The sequence below is a fragment of the Anomaloglossus baeobatrachus genome, chromosome 5 (assembly GCF_048569485.1).
Source record: "Anomaloglossus baeobatrachus isolate aAnoBae1 chromosome 5, aAnoBae1.hap1, whole genome shotgun sequence".
Taxonomy (NCBI): domain Eukaryota; kingdom Metazoa; phylum Chordata; class Amphibia; order Anura; family Aromobatidae; genus Anomaloglossus; species Anomaloglossus baeobatrachus.
In genome coordinates this window covers 132,791,920-132,812,200 of record NC_134357.1, presented here as the reverse complement: position 1 = coordinate 132,812,200, position 20,281 = coordinate 132,791,920, and positions in this window count along the sequence as shown.

Sequence of the window (20,281 nt, the reverse complement as noted above, 5' to 3'; positions counted from 1 at the left end):
GTCCAATAGCCACGTATAGGATGCCACTAGGTACACTGAGTGTTTGCTAGTATAATGGCTTGGTTAGAATGAGTTGTAGTGTGCAATGCAGGCAGACGTGCTCTGCTAATGTCTTTGCACTAGTGGGACTATAGCAAAGTCCAATAGCCACGTATAGGATGCCACTAGGTACACTGAGTGTTTGCTAGTATAATGGCTTAGTTAAAATGAGTTTGAGTGTGCAATGCCGGCAGACGCGCTATGCAAATGTCTTTGCACTAGTGGGACTATAGCAAAGTCCAATAGCCACGTATAGGATGCCACTAGGTACACTGAGTGTTTGCTAGTATAATGGCTTGGTTAGAATGAGTTGTAGTGTGCAACGCAGGCAGACGCGCTCTGCAAATGTCTTTGCACTAGTGGGACTATAGCAAAGTCCAATAGCCACGTATAGGATGCCACTAGGTACACTGAGTGTTTGCTAGTATAATGGCTTGGTTAGAATGAGTTGTAGTGTGCAACGCAGGCAGACGCGCTCTGCAAATGTCTTTGCACTAGTGGGACTATAGCAAAGTCCAATAGCCACGTATAGGATGCCACTAGGTACACTGAGTGTTTGCTAGTATAATGGCTTAGTTAAAATGAGTTTGAGTGTGCAATGCCGGCAGACGCGCTATGCAAATGTCTTTGCACTAGTGGGACTATAGCAAAGTCCAATAGCCACGTATAGGATGCCACTAGGTACACTGAGTGTTTGCTAGTATAATGGCTTGGTTAGAATGAGTTGTAGTGTGCAACGCAGGCAGACGCGCTCTGCAAATGTCTTTGCACTAGTGGGACTATAGCAAAGTCCAATAGCCACGTATAGGATGCCACTAGGTACACTGAGTGTTTGCTAGTATAATGGCTTGGTTAGAATGAGTTGTAGTGTGCAACGCAGGCAGACGCGCTCTGCAAATGTCTTTGCACTAGTGGGACTATAGCAAAGTCCAATAGCCACGTATAGGATGCCACTAGGTACACTGAGTGTTTGCTAGTATAATGGCTTGGTTAGAATGAGTTGTAGTGTGCAACGCAGGCAGACGCGCTCTGCAAATGTCTTTGCACTAGTGGGACTATAGCAAAGTCCAATAGCCACGTATAGGATGCCACTAGGTACACTGAGTGTTTGCTAGTATAATGGCTTGGTTAGAATGAGTTGTAGTGTGCAACGCAGGCAGACGCGCTCTGCAAATGTCTTTGCACTAGTGGGACTATAGCAAAGTCCAATAGCCACGTATAGGATGCCACTAGGTACACTGAGTGTTTGCTAGTATAATGGCTTGGTTAGAATGAGTTGTAGTGTGCAACGCAGGCAGACGCGCTCTGCAAATGTCTTTGCACTAGTGGGACTATAGCAAAGTCCAATAGCCACGTATAGGATGCCACTAGGTACACTGAGTGTTTGCTAGTATAATGGCTTGGTTAGAATGAGTTGTAGTGTGCAACGCAGGCAGACGCGCTCTGCAAATGTCTTTGCACTAGTGGGACTATAGCAAAGTCCAATAGCCACGTATAGGATGCCACTAGGTACACTGAGTGTTTGCTAGTATAATGGCTTGGTTTTAATGAGTTGGAGTGTGCAATGCAGGCAGACGCGCTCTGCAAATGTCTTTGCACTAGTGGGACTATAGCAAAGTCCAATAGCCACGTATAGGATGCCACTAGGTACACTGAGTGTTTGCTAGTATAATGGCTTGGTTAGAATGAGTTGTAGTGTGCAATGCAGGCAGACGCGCTCTGCAAATGTCTTTGCACTAGTGGGACTATAGCAAAGTCCAATAGCCACGTATAGGATGCCACTAGGTACACTGAGTGTTTGCTAGTATAATGGCTTGTTTAGAATGAGTTGTAGTGTGCAATGCAGGCAGACGCGCTCTGCAAATGTCTTTGCACTAGTGGGACTATAGCAAAGTCCAATAGCCACGTATAGGATGCCACTAGGTACACTGAGTGTTTGCTAGTATAATGGCTTAGTTATCAGTTGGAGTGTGCAGAGGACAAGAGGGTACAGTGGCAGGATTGTGGTGCTCTGGGTAGAGGAATGGAAGCCTGCCTTTCTATTCCCTCCTAATGGTGAAATGCAGGTAGGAAATCCCTGACCTGGGCTACACAGACGCTGTTGCTGTTTGCAGGACCTGTCACCTATGGCTCTCTGACCCTGCCGGTTGGAGCCCTTAAAAGGACTGCTATAAAGTGCTCTCCCTAAGCTGTCTAACGCTGTGTATGCAGCGCATACAGCTGTATCGGCTATAGGACTCAGGAAGACGGAGCTGCGACAGTGATGTCTGACACCAAAGACGCAGAAGGCAGATAATGGCGTCCGTGAAGAAAATGTCCGGTTTTATAATGCAGGGACATGTGACATGCAGATCCTATCACACATGCCGTTGCTTCTCTGGCTCAAAGTCCACTTAGCTGTGTGTGTGTCTGGGATTGGCTGACATGCTGGCCCGCCCCACAAGACGCGCGCACTTAGGGAAGGAAGACAAGAAAAAAAAAAAAAAAAAATGGCGATCGCCATTATAGAAACAGCAGTGATCTGAAGGCGCTGTTCACGCACACTATACACTGAAATGTGATAATAGTTTGATTCACAGAGTGACTTACACTATTACAGCAGAAACCAAGCTATGATTTAGCTGTTTTTTGGCTGCTAGAACCGTTCTCGAACGTTTCTAGAACTACCGAGCTTTTGCAAAAAGCTCGAGTTCTAGTTCGATCTAGAACATGCCCCAAAATCACTCGAGCCGCGAACTGGAGAACCACGAACCACGAACCGCGCTCAACTCTAGTTGCCACTAACTGGGCCACACACACCCCACTTGACTGGCATCGGTTGAGCCCCCTTTTGAAAAAGAAAAAGATGCTTTGCATGAAGCACTCTCAAAAATACGCGTGCCTTTCCCGTCCCCTGGCTGACCCAGGGGAAGAAAAGTCCTCTGAGAGCCATGACTTGTTCATCTTGGTTCTTTTAGAGACACAGCGAGGGGACTCCAACCATAGTCTCCCTCGTTGCCACTAACTGGGCCACACACACCCCACTTGACTGGCATCGGTTGAGCCCCCTTTTGAAAAAGAAAAAGATGCTTTGCATGAAGCACTCTCAAAAATACGCGTGCCTTTCCCGTCCCCTGGCTGACCCAGGGGAAGAAAAGTCCTCTGAGAGCCATGACTTGTTCATCTTGGTTCTTTTAGAGACACAGCGAGGGGACTCCAACCACAGTCTCCCTCGTTGCCACTAACTGGGCCACACACACCCCACTTGACTGGCATCGGTTGACCCCCCCTTTTGACAAAGAAAAAGATGCTTTGCATGAAGCACTCTCAAAAATACGCGTGCCTTTCGCCTCCCCTGGCTGACCCAGGGGAAGAAAAGTCCTCTGAGAGCCAGGTCCACATTGTCAGTGGACAGACACGTGTGCTTATCTGCCAGCAGACCCCCAGCAGCACTGAAGACAGGTTCCGAGAGAACGCTGGCTGCAGGACACGACAAGATCCTCAAGGCGTACGTGGCGAGCTCAGGCAATTTATCCAGATTGGAAGCCTAAAATGAGCAGGGCTCAAGTTGCACAATAATGGAATCGATGTTTCTTTGCATATACTCATATATCTGTGTGTCTCCCTCTTTTTCCTTGTCCAGCTGTTTTGTTTTCACATGAGTATATGTCCTTGTCACTTTCCCATGTGTTTGTGTTATGTTGTGAGTTGTTTGTCACCTTTTGGACACCTTTCAGGGTGTTTTCTAGGTGTTTTACTGTGTTTGTGATTGCCTGCCATTGTTTCCTATGGGCTCGAGTTCGGTTCGTCGAACGTTCGACGAGCCGAACTCGAGCCAGACCCCCCGTTCGGCGAACCGCCTCGAGCCGAACCGGGACCGGTTCGCTCATCTCTAATCATCATTATACCAGTTGTGTCAGTTAACATGTATCTGCAGATCACAAGTGAAAAGAAAAGCTGCATGGGATCACTATTTCCTTTTTTTTCTTTAAAGGGAATGAATTAGTAATAGGGGGTGTGAGAGAGAACATTACATTATAATACATTGAGGGTGGGGGCTAGGACACATGATCTTATATTATAATAAATTGTGGGTGGTGGTGCAAGAGAAGATATTACAATATAATGAATTGGGGGCGGAGTTTGGAAAAGAGGACATTGCATTAAAATCAATTGGATTGGGTGTGTGAGAGAGGACATTACATTAGAATGAATTGAGTGTGGGGATGGAACAGAAGACATTACATTAAAATGAATTAATTGAGGGGATGGGAGAGCGGAGTTAATATTGCAATGAACTAAGGATGGGAATAAAAGAGAGGGAAGATTATATTATAACTAGAAGGTGGCCCGATTCTACGCATCGGGTATTCTAGAATTTACATATTGTGTAGTTCATGTATGATTTTTGTTATATATATAGATGTTGTTGTGTGTAGTTACCAAGTGTTTGTGTAGGGCGCTGTACATGTTCTGGGTCTTGTCTGGGTGTGGCGGGGGGTGAGAGCGGTGTTGTATGTGTGTTGCGTGTGTTGCGTTGTTTGTGGAGCGCTGTGTGTCTGTAGCGTTGTGTGTGTGTGTGTGTTGCGCGGTTTGTGTGTGTGTGGTGTGTTTTGGGGGAGGTATGTTTTGTGCAATGTGTGTGTTGTGCGGTATGTGCGTATATTTATGTATGCCGCGGTGTTTGTGTGTTGGGTGTTGTGTGTGTGCAGCGTTGTCTGTGTGTGTGGGTGTCTGTGTAGGGCGGTGTTTGTGGTTCCCAGTATGTGTGTGGTGTGTTGTGCAGTGCGCGTGTGTGCGCGTGTGTGTGTGTTGGGGGGAGGTGTGCACCTCCCATCGTGCTCCATCCCCCATGCTGCGCACCCCCCATTGTGCTCCATCCGCCATGCTGCGCACCCCCCATCGTGCTCCATCCCCCATGCTGCGCACTCCCAAACGTGCTCCATCCGCCATGCTGCGCACTCCCAAACGTGGTCCATCCGCCATGCTGCGCACTCCCAAACGTGGTCCATACGCCATGCTGCACACTCCCAAACGTGCTGTGCTCCATCCGCCATGCTGCGCACTCCCCATCGTGCACCATCCACCATGCTGCGCACTCCCAAACATGCTCCATCCGCCATGCTGCACACTCCCAAACGTGCTCCATCCGCCATGCTGCGCACTCCCCAACGTGCTCCATCCGCCATGCTGCGCACTCCCCATCGTGCACCATCCACCATGCTGCGCACTCCCAAACGTGCTCCATCCGCCATGCTGCGCACTCCCAAACGTGATCCATCCGCCATGCTGCACACTCCCAAACGTGCTCCATCCGCCATGCTGCGCACTCCCCAACGTGCTCCATCCGCCATGCTGCGCACTCCCCATCGTGCACCATCCACCATGCTGCGCACTCCCAAACGTGCTCCATCCGCCATGCTGCGCACTCCCAAACGTGATCCATCCGCCATGCTGCGCACTCCCAAACGTGATCCATCCGCCATGCTGCGCACTCCCAAACGTGCTCCATCTGCCATGCTGCACACTCCCAAACGTGCTCCATCCGCCATGCTGCGCACTCCCAAACGTGCTCCATCCGCCATGCTGCGCATTCCCAAACGTGGTCCATCTGCCATGCTGCGCACTCCCAAACATGCTCCATCCCCCATGCTGCGCACTCCCAAACGTGCTCCATCCGCCATGCTGCGCACTCCCAAACGTGCTCCATCCGCCATGCTGCGCATTCCCAAACGTGGTCCATCTGCCATGCTGCGCACTCCCAAACGTGCTCCATCCCCCATGCTGTGCACTCCCCATCATGCTCCATCCCCCATGCTGCGCACCCCCCATCGTGCTCCATCCCCCATGCTGCACCAGCATCAGCCTCTCTGCCCGCAGCATCAGCCTGTCTGCCTGCAGCATCAGCCTCTCTGCCCGCAGCATCAGCCTCTCTCCTCCCAGCATCAGCCTCTCTCCTCCCAGCATCAGCCTCTCTCCTCCCAGCATCAGCCTCTCTGCCCGCAGCATCAGCCTCTCTCTTCGCAGCATCAGCCTCTCTCCTCCCAGCATCAGCCTCTCTCCTCCCAGCATCAGCCTCTCTCCTCCCAGCATCAGCCTCTCTCCTCCCAGCATCAGCCTCTCTCCTCCCAGCATCAGCCTCTCTCCTCCCAGCATCAGCCTTTTCTGTCCCTAGCATCAGCCTCTCTCCTCCCAGCATCAGCCTTTTCTGTCCCTAGCATCAGCCTCTCTCCTCCCAGCCTACCCCAGCCTCAGCCTCCCCCAGCATCAGCCTCTCTTCTCTCAGCCTCCCCCTCCCAGCCTTCCCCAGGATCAGCCTCTCTCCTCCCAGCATCAGCCTCTCTCCTCCCAGCATCAGCCTTTTCTGTCCCCAGCATCAGCCTCTCTCCTCCCAGCCTACCCCAGCCTCCCCCAGCATCAGCCTCTCTTCTCTCAGCCTCCCCCTCCCAGCCTTCCCAAGGATCAGCCTCTCTCCTCCCAACCTCCTCCAGCACGCCATGCTACTCTGCCGACACAGATCCGATCGCACACATACACACACACCCGATCGCATACACTCACACACACCCGATCGCGTACACTCACACACACCCGATCGCATACACTCACACACACCCGATCGCATACACTCAGGCACACACACATTGACGATATCGCACATACGCGCTCACACTCACAACATCCGGAGATAACACAGGCTTCTGGCCATGTGATCCTCCGGCAGGTCCTGGAAGTTCACTGCACAGTATCGCCGCCGAGAAGCAAGCGATATCCCAGGATGTTGTGAGTGTGTGGATGCGATGTGATGTGTGTGAGAGTGAGTGTGATCTGATGTGTGTGTGTGTGTTGTTATGTGTGTGCGTGTGTATGTTTCGCCGCTGCAGGACCTTGATGCGCTGGTAACTATGCTACCATGGTTACCAGAGTATCCCGTCCCCCGCTCACACGGGAGCCCACACCAGCATACGGCGGCAACACCAGCAATGCGAGGGTATGTGTCGGCTGGGTTGGTGGCGTACGCTGATGTGGGCTCCCGGTGGTACAGTACTCACCTGGGAGTCGTGGCTCAGTGTCGGTCGGTTCGGGGAATGCGTGCGGGGGGTGGGGCCAGAGCAAGCGTGCATTGCGTGAGGGGGGCGGGGCGTGGGCGAGTTGCCTGGGCGAGCGGCCAATCCGTGTGGGGGGCGGGGCCATGGCGAGCCCAGCGGCCAATCAGCTTTGTGTCACCGTAAGGACACAATTTTGGAGCAAGACAGACAGACAGACAGACAGACAGAATGCAATTATATATATAGATGAATTGGGGGTGTGGGGTAGGGGAGACGACATGACATAATAAATGCATCTCCATAGCAGGCATAATGTGTCGTCATAGCAGGCACGCTGATATCAGCTTCCAACCTCTGTGCTGGCTACAGAAGAGGACACTGCACATCTTGGGGGTAAAGGAGCATAGGAAGGATGTTTTGGATTTTTTTTATGTGTTAGAGGCCGAACAGGTAATATATATTAGGAAGGGGCCCAGGATGGTGTACATATATATCATGATGAGGGACATATATACCAGGATGTGGGACCTATATGCCAGGAAGGGTTCAAGGATGGGGGATATATATACCAGAATAGGGGACAAATATACCAGGTAGTGTCCCAGGATGAAGGGCAAATATACCAGGATAGGCCTAGGATGGGGGACATATACTGTATACTAAGATGGGGGACATGCAGTATATCACAAAATTGAGTACATACCTCACATTTGTTTTAAATATTGTATTTTATCTTTTCATGAGACAACACAGAAGATATGACCCTTTGATACAATGTAAAGTAGTCAGTGTACAGCTTGAATAGCAGTGTAAATTTGGTGCACCCTATAGAGAACTCAATACACAGCCATTAATGTCTAAACCACTGGCAACAAAGTGAGTACATCCCTAAATGAAAATGTCCTGTCACTTTCACTCCCCATTGTCATGTGACTCACTAGTGTTACAAGGTCTCAGGTGTGAATAGAGAGCAAGTATGTTAAATTTGCTGTTATCGCTCTCACACTCTCTCATACTGGTCACTGGATGTTCAACATGGCACCTTATGGTAAAGAATAGTTGACTGCCAACAGCCTGAAAGTGAGCAGTAGAACAGTGGCCAACCATATACAGTGGTTTAACAAGATATGTTCCACTCAAAACAGGCATCGCCGTGGACGACCAAAGAACCTGAGTACACGGGCTCAGCTTCAGATCCAGAGGATGTCTTTTGAAAAAAGATATTTGAGTGCTACCAACATTACTGCAGAGTTTAAAGGGGGAGGGGTCAGTGCTCAGACCATACACATTGCATCAAATTAATCTCCATGGCTATTGTCCCAGAAGGAAGCCCCTTCTGAAGGTGATGCACAGTAAAGCCTGCAAACAGTTTGCTGAAGACAAGCTGACTAAGGACATGGATTACTGGAACCACGTCCTGTGGTCTGATGAGACCAAGATAAACCTATTTGGTTCAGATGGTGTCAAGCATATGTGGGGGCAACCAGGTGAGGAGCACAAAGACAAGTGTGTCTTGCCTGCAGTCAAGCATGGTGGTGGGAGTGTCAAAGAATCTTAAAATGGTAAAATTGGAAGGAACCTCAAGGGCCAACGGGTCCAACCCCCGTTGTATGAGAGTACCCGGCTGTGAGGAGCTACAGTTCATTGATGGAAAATCAGTAAGTAAGGGGCATATTCATGGCAAAAAAGAAGGTAACTAACCCTTATACCAATAAAAACGTTAAATATTTTTTATTATTCAGTTAAAAAACACCAAAAATAATGTGACAAAATAATGTTAAATAAATCACTCTTAAATACATAAAGGACTGCAGCATACAATGGGGCCAAAAAACAAATAATCCAATATATAGGGTGCCTGAAAGAAGCAATAAGTAGTGGAGATGAGGGTTGGTTAATTCACCCTACTCTTCTATCCCTAAAATGGTAACCCTGCCTAGTAACGGATATATTCACCCTAAGTTTAGTGGTGTCCCCATTCCACATCGACTCTCCCTGCTCTTCCTAAATATCCCTATTGATAATCCAGGAAATGGAAAGAAATGGGAGAAAATTGAAATATAAATAACTTATCTTGGGTAAGCTGCACAGTCATCCAAGGTGTATGTGAATGGTCCTACCAGTTTCTCAGTGATGTAGAAACTCATGTCTGATTTGCCTCAATGCTTTTCCTCCTCAAAAATGTTCAGGGTTCATCAGGAGACCTCATCGAGGACATGGGTGCAATGATCCTTTAGGTAGATAGGATGGATCCAGCCTAAAAGAGGAAGTCTTCTTTTCAAAGGTTTCCTAGGTATCACATGGTCCCGTATAAACCTGTCAGGACTAGCCATGTCACTAGTATAATTATAAGGACTCGCTGCCATAAGCTAGAAAAAGAACCAAATAGTTACATGGTCCCATATTAACCTGTCAGGACCTGTCACATCATTACTTTGTTTATAAGAACTCATTACTATAGGCCAGGAAAAGACCAACTTACCAACATGTAACTCAGGTATGGCAGTTAGTGTGCTCCAGAGTGAAGCTCTGGATATAAGCAGTTGTGTAAAATAGGACGGAGTATAGGAAGTGCTTTACATAATAGCTTCAGGTGCATTCCAGAGTGGAGCGGACATCATCAGTGACTTCTGTCTGGGCATGCGCACTGGAGGTCATATTAGACAGGGTATAGAAAGCGCTAAAGCAATTATGCATACAGAATTGAACAGTTCCGGTTTTGTGTGTACTCCAGCGTGGAGCGAATATGCCAAGATACCAGTTTGGGAAAGTTTAAAGTTGTTCACCGTGCTCCACAAGTGCCTATGTACTGTATAAAACAGAAGAGATTGTATGTAGAGTTTATAACCCCATCATTACTTATAGGGAAAAAAATCATATCGTCTCATCCATATCCTAGGATAGGTTGGTGAACCTGTAAAAATAGTATTCTTTGAAGAAATACAATCCACTAACACAAAACAGAATAAAATGAAAAGAGGGCTAAAACTTATTTTCAAGTCAATGGCCCAAAAGCAGGCACATAAATAGCCTGAAGAGACAAGGTGAATCCTATCTGGTCAAAGATCACTAGTTAAACAATGTCATAGAACATAGGGATAGTATATGAAGGGAGGGGGGGTGAAAAGGTGGGGAGGGAAAGGAGGAAACAATTAATTCCCAGGAAACAGCCATATGTCATTTTTTTTATTTAATCCCTTGGGGCAAAGAGAACCCAATCTGAAAATCTATTATCTCTTCCTTTGCAAGAGCATTCTATCCCAGTTGCCTCCTCATGGTGATAGTAGGAGAACCTCAATAGCCTTAAAACAAAGGTCCTCAGTCCTATCATTATTATACATCTTTATGTTTCTTGCAATCGGTGTATCCCTATCATTCCTAATATTACCTAGGTGCTCACCTATGAGTACTGTCCTTTGGGTATTCCCTCCTTTAGCGATACATGATAACAACTGTCCCAGTGCAGAAGATTATTTATGGACATTGGCTTCCTATGTACCCTCGTCTCAATGTGACCTTGCCTATCTTTGCTAATGACCACATTCAGGAAGGTAATCTGTTTCTCTTGAATTTAAGATGTAAACTGGAGGCTCACTGTGTTGTCATTCCACAAACGTCTTAAAGATATGTGCTTCACCAATTCCTATGAGAAAAATATCATCGATGTACCTCTCTGTTGTGAATGTCAGTTATGCTTTTGCTGCTGTGAGGCTCCCTCTTGTGGCCAGGAATGGTTTGGACAGAGACCAGGTGTGCTGGAGCAATGGGCGTTTCCATTGCTAACTCTCTGCCTATTTAAACCTTGGTCTGCTAGCAGTCTGAGCCGGTTGTCATTTGTTCTTTAGTTTACCAGCCTTCTCATCTTGATCCAGACTGCATCTACCCCAGATAAGTGCTTTGTTCTTTCTTATGTTGTTTTGTTCTTTTTGTTCTTATCTGGGTTTGTCATTTACTGTGGTTATTGTCAGTTCATCTGTATGCAGGAATCTTCTCTCTCTGTTGCTTAGCTGGGAAGCTCCCTGCAGCTATGTTTGGAGTATTGCTCCTATAAGTCCATGTGTTTGTTGCTTCTTGAATTTGTAATTGTTCCTGTTTTCTGTTCATTGGTTTGACAAGAGCACCTGATATAAAATGGAGTTCAGATTGTGCGATCTGAGGACTTTTTGTACTATCAGGTATTTGGATTTTTGTAGGGTTTTTCTCTGGCCACCATTAGCCCCTTTCCAATCCTTTCCTATTTAGTCAATGGGGCCTCACCTTTGCTAATCCTATCATCCATCTGTGTATTGTGTTTTCCTATATTACCATAGTCTTTGATTGTGGAGGGCTTGCTATACCTTTGCGGTCTATTTTTGAGACAAAGAGTTATTCATCCTTCCTTCCTTTAGGATAGTTAGTTCTCCGGCTGGGTTCGTGGTGCATAGGATGTTAGTTCACCCCTCAGCTACTTCTAGTGTTGATGGTTAGTAAGGGAATGGCGACCAGATTAGTTGCCAATGCTCTTGTCACCTTTTTTGCCAATGATCTATTGTGATCTTCCATGGTTCCAGATCAGAACACCTCTCCCAGTATGCGATATGATAATTCTCAGCATGGGGATTATAAAAGATAAAGTTGTTCTCCTACCAGCCCTGGAACAGATTAACATATGATGGGGCCAACCATGAATGCCAACATGTACTGTGACAAATTGAAGCAGAGAAACTGGGCCACAGGGCAGTTTTCCAACATGATCACGACCCCAAACTCACATCCATGATAACCCCTGCCTTTGTAAAGAAACTAATTGTAAAGGTGCTGACTGTAAAAGCATGTCTCCAAGTCTAAACCCTACCAAGTATTTCTGGGGCATACGCAAATGGAAGCTCTGTGATGTTGTCTTGGGGGAGTGGTAGAGGATTCCAGTGGCTCCTGTGAAAATCTAGTGCACTAGAAACTTTGGGCACAATTTGGCCATTTTCCCCTAGCGGTGTGCCCTCTGTTGTTGCCAGTAGTTTTAGACATTAATGGCTGTGTGTTGATTTATTTAGAGGGCACACCAAATTTACACTGTTATAAAAGGATAACACTGGATACTTTATATTGTATCAAAGTGTCATATCTTCAGTATTTTCCCATGAAAATATATAATGAAATATTTACAAAAATGTGAGGGCTGTACTCACTTTTGTGATATACTGTATATTCTAGGAGTGGTAGCAAGAGGAGGACCTATATACCAGGATGGGGTGATATATATACCAGATTGGTACATAAAAACATGGATGGGGGACACATATACAAGGATGGTGCATATATACCATGTGACCTTTTTATTTTCAGGAGTATAGTAATCAGTACAGTAAAATCATCAGTGACTGGATCACGTCAGCCAAGAAGGAGGATCTTTTACCCTGTTCAAAAGATCATTTCACCAGATAAACAAGAATTTTGCTCTATTATTAAGTGATCAACAGCCTATTTACACTGGAAAATTATTAAGAATGCTCATTTGTGATTATCTTTCTGTGTAAATGCAGCTTTACTTGCATACTTGCAGAGAGATGATGGTAATACTCCTGTTTGTGAATGAAGCTCCCGTAAATGGTATGGTACCGTTTGACTATCTTAAGCCTGCTTTACACCATACGATCCAGCATACGATATCGTATGCGATCGTACCCGCCCCCATCGTATGTGCAGCACGTTCAATTTGTTGAACGTGTCGCACAAACGAGTAACCCCCCGTCACACGTACTTACCCGTCCATACGACCTCGATGTGGGCGGCGAACATCCACTTCCTGGAGTGGGAGGGACGTTCGGCGTCACATCGACGTCACGCGGCAGTCGGCCAATAGAAGCGGAGGGGCGGAGATGAGCAGGACGTAAATATCCCGTCCACCTCCTTCCTTCCGCATTACCAGCGGGAGCCGCTGCGATGTGTGCTACCCCGGGTACGATGAACAACCCGACGTTCAATTTTTAGGAATTTAACGACATGCATGCGATGAATGTTTTACCGTTCAATCGCAATCGCACGTAGCTGTTATATGCTACAATGTAACTTACGATGCCGGATGTGCGTCACTTATGACGTGACTCCGCCGACACATCGTAAGATATATTGTTGCGTGTAAAGCGCCCTTTAAAGAAATGAAAGAGGCAATACTCACTATCAGAACTCTTCTGCAGTTCCTATTCCAATATATACTTGGTCCTGTCTGGCCTCTACTTCCTGGTCAAATGTTGACACAATATAAATAGCAGAAAACCAATCACAGACCGCATCAGTGACACGCCTCATCCACTGATTGGCTGAATGCGCTTTTTTCAACCATTTCCAATGTATCAAAATGGAGGCTGTAAAGAGAGATCAGTGGGTACCTGGTGAATGGAACCACAGCTGTCATGGTTCAGTGGGGGTGATTATTGCTACTTTTGCTTTTTTTTTTTTACCAGTCTGAAACATAAAAAAGATATATTTTAGCTAGACAACCAATTTAAGCTGATTTCAAAATATATACTTCACCTCTTTGTGTCTTTTAGGGGTTTTCTACCCAATTGCAATTTTTCCTCCTATTTTTGTTAAAATAAAACAATATATTTTCTGAAGTAAAGAAAGGTATATTTATGTGATACTTTGTTTTACCAGCTAGTTAGGTTTTGAAGGACTTCCTAATTCTTCTGTTATATATCTTTTGCTGTTCTACCAGTCGTATCATTAAATGCTTTTTTCCATTTTCTTTTCCTCTATCCTATTTTGCTGGAGGGGCAAGAATACAATTCATACACTATATATAATATATATGTAGATGAAAAATAAAGTGTATTCTTCTGTCCAGATCTAATTTGATGTATGACAGTATAAGTAGAGATTTATGCTGACTGCAGCGTGAAGGCAAGGAAGATGGCTATGCCATAAGTGGATGGTTTTAAGATTATAGAAGGGAAAAATAAGTGTCTGTCCCTAGCCTTCTGATGCATTGTCATATGATAAATAGAGATTGCTGAATTATCCAGGAAACCAGTTGTAGGTCAACACTCTTATTTCGAAGTTATCCTATAATTTGCAGATTCCAATGGTCTCTGTGGTTAGACAATAGCTGCTTTCTGCATATCTCTCATCATGGTAATGTCCATATTATATTATATCCCACAAAATTTAAGTAGGAAGGAAACAAGATCAATGGACACAATCTTATGATCTATGATCTTTTGGTATTAACAATCACCATCACTTATCTAAATAAATTAAAGTATGTAAAATTCATACATATGGTAAGATACATAAGGTAGAGTTGAGTGAGTACCTAACTATTCGTACTCGCTATTCTCATAACGACTACTGTCTACTACTCACGTATTTGTTTCGAATACCATGTGCAATGCAAGTCAATGGGGAAAACTTTCAAAGTAACGAGTAACCCGAATGCCGCACTATTTGCTACTCCCACGAATAGTACAGCATTCGGGTTACTTGTTACTTTCGAGTTTTTCCCCATTGGCTTGCATTGCACATACTATTCAGAATGAATACGCGAGTATTAGACAGTACTCGTTATGAGTATAGCATGTACGAATAGTTAGGTAATCGTTCAACTCTAGTAAGATTCCTTTTACCTGTAATCAATTGGATTCTCAAATATCACATAGTGATAAAAGCGGATAAAACTTGCACAGTTAGAAAGCCTTCAGTAAGTCAGCCCAGAAAGTCTGATAAGCTGACACTTGTTTAATGCATAGAAATATAATGTGATACTTTACACGACCAAATAAAGACTGAGCCGATAAGCAGTTTGGAAATTATTAACATCTTCTGGGAATTAGATAGGGTTTTATATGATATTGAAACAAAAATAACACTAAACACAGAAATTGCACAAAAGATATACAGTATAGTATACCCCAGCAACTCCTCACTGCATCACCTTTCTTCCCTCCTATTTTGTCTCACATTACCAATAAAATTAAGAAACTTATATTGAAATTGTCTCTAGATTTCAGGAGCCCAGCCATGTCTCCCTCATGTTCGTCACTGTCTTGTGTGTAACCGTAAGACAACTGACTACAGCAGAATCCTTCTCACTGCTCCCTACATGAGCTAGGACAAAAGGTTTTTAAGCAACAGAAAAAAATCAGGATTTACACTACTTGTGGATATGGCATTAGTGTTAAATATTAGGGTTGAGCGAATGTATTCGCCAGTATTCTGTATCCGACGGATAATAGGGTATCCATGGTATCCGCTATCCGACGTCTAATATGGTATTCGCTGCGGTATTTTCATTTTCATTTCTGGACTTCCTGGCACCTTTTTCCAGCCAATGAACACATCTGATGTTGCTTGCCCTCACAGTAACGCCGCAGCCATCTTTGTTGTGGTGTTACTGTGATTGGCTTGGCCGCACGGCATCATAGGGGCTATATAAGCCAGCAGCCATTATGGTCTGTCGGTCTCTCCCTCTCTCTTTCTTACTCACCAATCACGGGCATGGCGCTGCACGACTGTCACACTGTGGCGGGTTCTCCTGCTTTTGAAAATGCCGGCCGCACATTAATTAATCTCGTATTCCCTGCTTCCCCCGCCCACCGGCGCCTATGATTGGTTGTAGTTAGTCACGACCCCATGCTGAGTGACAGCTGTCTTACTGCAACCAACCACAGCCGCCAGTGGGCGGGTCTATATCGTGTAGTAAAATAAATAAATAAATAATATAAAACAACGACGTGCAGTCCCCCCCCAAATGATACCCAGCCGAGGTAAGCACACAGCAGCGGGCCGGTATTCTCAGGCTGGGGAGGGTGGGGGCCCGCTGCTGCCTCGAGAATGTCGCATCTATTAGATGCGACCGTCCCGGCGTGTCACTGGGCCTTCCTGATTGCCGTGATGCGGTGGCCAACAGGGTAATAAGGAGTTAATGGCAGCGCATCGCTGTCACTAAATCAAAGATTAGTAATGGCAGCGTCTATGACACGCCATCACTAATCTGTAAGTAAAGTAAATAAACAAAACACCGAATAATCCTTTATTTAAAATAAAACACCAAAAATCCCCTCTTTCACCACTTTATTAAGCCCCCAAATATCCAGGTCCAGCGTAATCCACACTCGGCGATGTCTGTGAGCAAGTGCTCAATGCAGCCTCATTCCGTGAAGTGCCCCGATTTTAGAGGTGTGTCCCGCAGCTCACAGCTGATGTACGGCTCTTCCCCTCAGTGCATAAATAAATTAAATTATAATTATAAATAAATAATTATAATTAAAAATAACTCGGGACTCAAACTCGTGAACTAATTCTCCTTAAGCAGCAGCTCTATCCATTGAGCCACTGCCTGTAATGAAAAACATAGGAAGATTTGGTAATCTTGACCTCTGTATTGCAGTAGAGAACCCAGAAGCAGATTATTCAGCTACAAAGATGCGAGAGAGAGAGATATGAGAGAGAGAGAGATGAGAGAGAGATAGAGAGATGAGAGAGAGAGATGAGAGAGAGAGAGATGAGAGAAAGAGAGAGATGAGAGAGAGATGAGATAGAGGGATAGATAGATAGATAGATAGATAGAGGGATAGATAGATGGATAGATAGATGGATGGATGGATAGATAGATAGATATTTAATAGATAGATGGATAGAGGGATAGATAAATAGATAGATAGCCAGAGGGATAGATAGATAGATAGAGGGATAGACCGATACATGGATAGATAGATAGATAGATAGATAGATAGAGGTATAGAAAGATGGAAAGATAGATAAAGGGATAGATAGATTGATAGATAGATAATGGATAGATAGATAGATAATGGATAGATTGATAGATAAAAAAGGATAGATAGATAGATAGACAGGCAGACTGATGTCAAACACATAGTCTTGTATTTAGCAAAAAAAAAATAAAATAATTAAAAAAAAAGCAACGTGGGGTCCCTCCAATTTTTGATAGCCAGCTAGGGTAAAGCAGATGGCTGCAGCCTGTAGACCACAGCTGGCTGATTTACCTTGGTTGGGGATCCAATTTGGAAGGCCTCAGGCTCTTTTTTATAATTATTTATAAATAAATAATAAAAAAAATGGGGTTCCCCCCAAATTAGTTCACCAGCCAAGGTCAAGCAGACAGCTGTGGTCTAGTATTCTCAAAGTGAGAAGGTCCATAGTTATTGGCCTTTCCCAGCCTAAAAGTAGCAGGCCGCAGCCGCCCCAGAAGTGGTGCATCCATTAGATGCGCCAATCCTGGCGCTTCGCCCCAGGTCATCCCATTGCCCTGATGCGGAGGCAAACGGGGTAATAAATGGGGTTGATACAAGATGTGTAATGTCACCTGACATCAAGCCCAGCAGTTGGGGATGTCATGGCGTCTATCAGATACCTGACATCACCAACTGTCAGTAATAAAAGTAGAAAAAAAAATAGACAACAAAAAAAAAATTATTTGAAAAAACACTCCCCAAAACATTCCATCTTTCACCAATTTATTGTAAAGAAAAAAAACATCTCCTGTAATCCATTTTGGAAGTCCCACGACGACTCTGGATCTTCTAGAATATGGGGGGCACGCTCAGCGTTCATTGTGAAGGAGGAGGGAAGCGGGGGACCAGCGCTGCAAAAAGGTAAAAACAGAGGGGGATCACCGGGAGATGGGGGGGACTTAGCTAGACCCAGGGAGTAGTTTTCTGTTGCATGTGTCATGGCACATGCGACAGAAATCAGAGGAAAAGGGTGAATGCGAGCGGCGCGTTTGTGTGCGTCCTGTCACCTTGGATGAATCAGGAGGGGGCAGAAATGCAGTGAGGCACCTTCTACAGGCTGTGCCCATACTGTTTCAGTCTTTTCCCATCCATTTCAGCCTCTTCCTCAGTCACGACAGGTCACTGACGGGTCCAATATGAAATTATTCGAGTTTCCCATAGACTTGCACTGGGCGTCGGATATTCGCGAATACTCGAATAGCTGCGAGGTATTTGTCGGATATTCAGCAGAGTGAATAATAGGGTATTCGATCATGCCTATTAAATATCTTTTGTTTTATAGTCAGATGTTGTACTAAAGCAGGGATCTCAAACACGCGGCCCATGGGCCGCATGCAGTCACTTAGGTTTCTTCTAGAAGTCCGGGTCCCCCGCTGTCAGCACTTTATTTCAGTATAATGTATTGCCTGTGCCTTGCAGAGAAAGGCTCTCTGCACAGCTATACCAGTGGCAGTTGTCGACCAATCAGAAGCCAGCAGGTGAAGCTGGCATATGACGTTAGCTGTTATCCTCTGATTGGCTGGCGGCTGCCAATGGAATAGCTATGCAGAGAGCTTGTCTCTGCACGGCACCGGGAACACCTTTAACTGAAAAAAAAAGTGCTGACGGAGGTAGCCCCCTGCACCGGGCAGTGATGGTCAAGGGGTCTACGTGGCTATGGACTGCAAGAAGCAGAAAAAAAGACACCAAGGAAATGCAGGACAGGTGAGAAGAATCTTTTTTTTTTTATTTGTATGTGAAAAATGTCACAATAAGGGACATTACTACAGGATGGGACATTGCTACTAGAAGGGGACTAGGAAAGGAGACATTACTACAAGAGGACCAGCATGGGCAGATTACTTCAAGGGGACATGCATGGGCACATAACAATAAGGGTACAGGGAAGGGTACATTACTACTGGATGAGGAGAAGGATAGGCACATTACTACAGAAGGGGGACAAGGATAGGCACATTTCTACAGGATGAGGACAAGGATTGGCACATTATTACAGGATGGGAACACGAATGAGCTCATTGCTACAAGGGGACATGGTTGGGTCCATTACTACAGGATAGGGACAATGGTGTGCACATTACTACAGGGTGGGGACAAACATGGGTACATTACTACAGCATGGGGACAAGGATGGGCCCATTACTACAAGGGGACAAGAATGGGCATATTACTAAAGGATGGGGACAACAATGGGAACATTACTACAGGATGGAGACAATGATGAGGACATTATTACAAGATGGGGACAAGAAAGGGCACATTATTAGAGGATGGGGACATTGCTACTGGATATATGAGACAAAAAGCAAGAAAAAGCCAGCTCACCGCATTGATGAAAGAGAGAGAGAGAGTTATATTTTGTATAAAACCGCATGCAGCTCCTCCCAGAATCTCAATAAGAAGAAAAAATCAGCATCGAAAATTCGCAAGCAAAATAGTGACATTATAGTGAGATCTGCATATAGGGGGGTTTGTAGTACTAGACAGAACACTATATTTTTCATGTAATTTGGAGATGTTCATGACAGTGACATGTATCAGGAAATTGGTTACCATCCTGCCAGTGATTTTCAAGAACAACTTAATAATTTATTGGGCTATGGACACACGGCTAGTAAAATGGAGCGAGTGGAATGCGATAAAAAATTGCATTCCACTTGGACCAATCTTACTCCATGAGGTCGCTCCCATTAGCGATTTTATTCTCAGCCATAATCAGACCGAGAAAACATGCTGTGGGTGGAATCTGATTGGTTTTCTCTCGCACCCATATAAGTCTATGGGTATGAGAGAAATATCACACTGCACTCACATTACACCGAAGTGCAATGCGATATATGCATTAGCTGACAATGGAGGAGATAGGGAGATTAGTCACTCCCTCTCCTCTGCAGCACCAGCCCTCTCCTCTATAGCTGTGCTGCGATTGCAGGATTGCATCACAGTGGCATGACACTCAGCAAACACTCCAGCAGAATGGGAGCCTAGTGTCATCCGATGCACTTGCAGTAGTGCTTGTGTGGCCCCAGCCTTAGGCTAACTCTTGCTAGCCTGCCTATGAACTATAGGTCTGTGAGTTGATGCCCGAGTCACCCAGCACTGATCAAAGACGTCAGAGAAGTTAGCAGCCAGAGAGCAAGAATCTGAAGTTTCCACAGATCCTGATGCCGCCATGATAGTCTGCGATTCCTGCAAAAACCTTGTGACACCACTATATTCCACTGTGGGGTTGCTATACTCAATTCTATAACTTTAAATAGATCTTATAATGTAAATTTATATTCATCTAAAAATGTTGTTTTGCATCATATTATACAATGCCCCTAAATTGCTTTTTTTATTCAGGTTTTGAATGTGTTTGTTAATTTCACATACAATTCACTATGCTATTCTATACATGACACTTTACATGATATGTATCATCTATATTTAATCAGCACACTTTAGTTTATTACAGTACATGTTCTTGCTTTTGTTCACCATGTA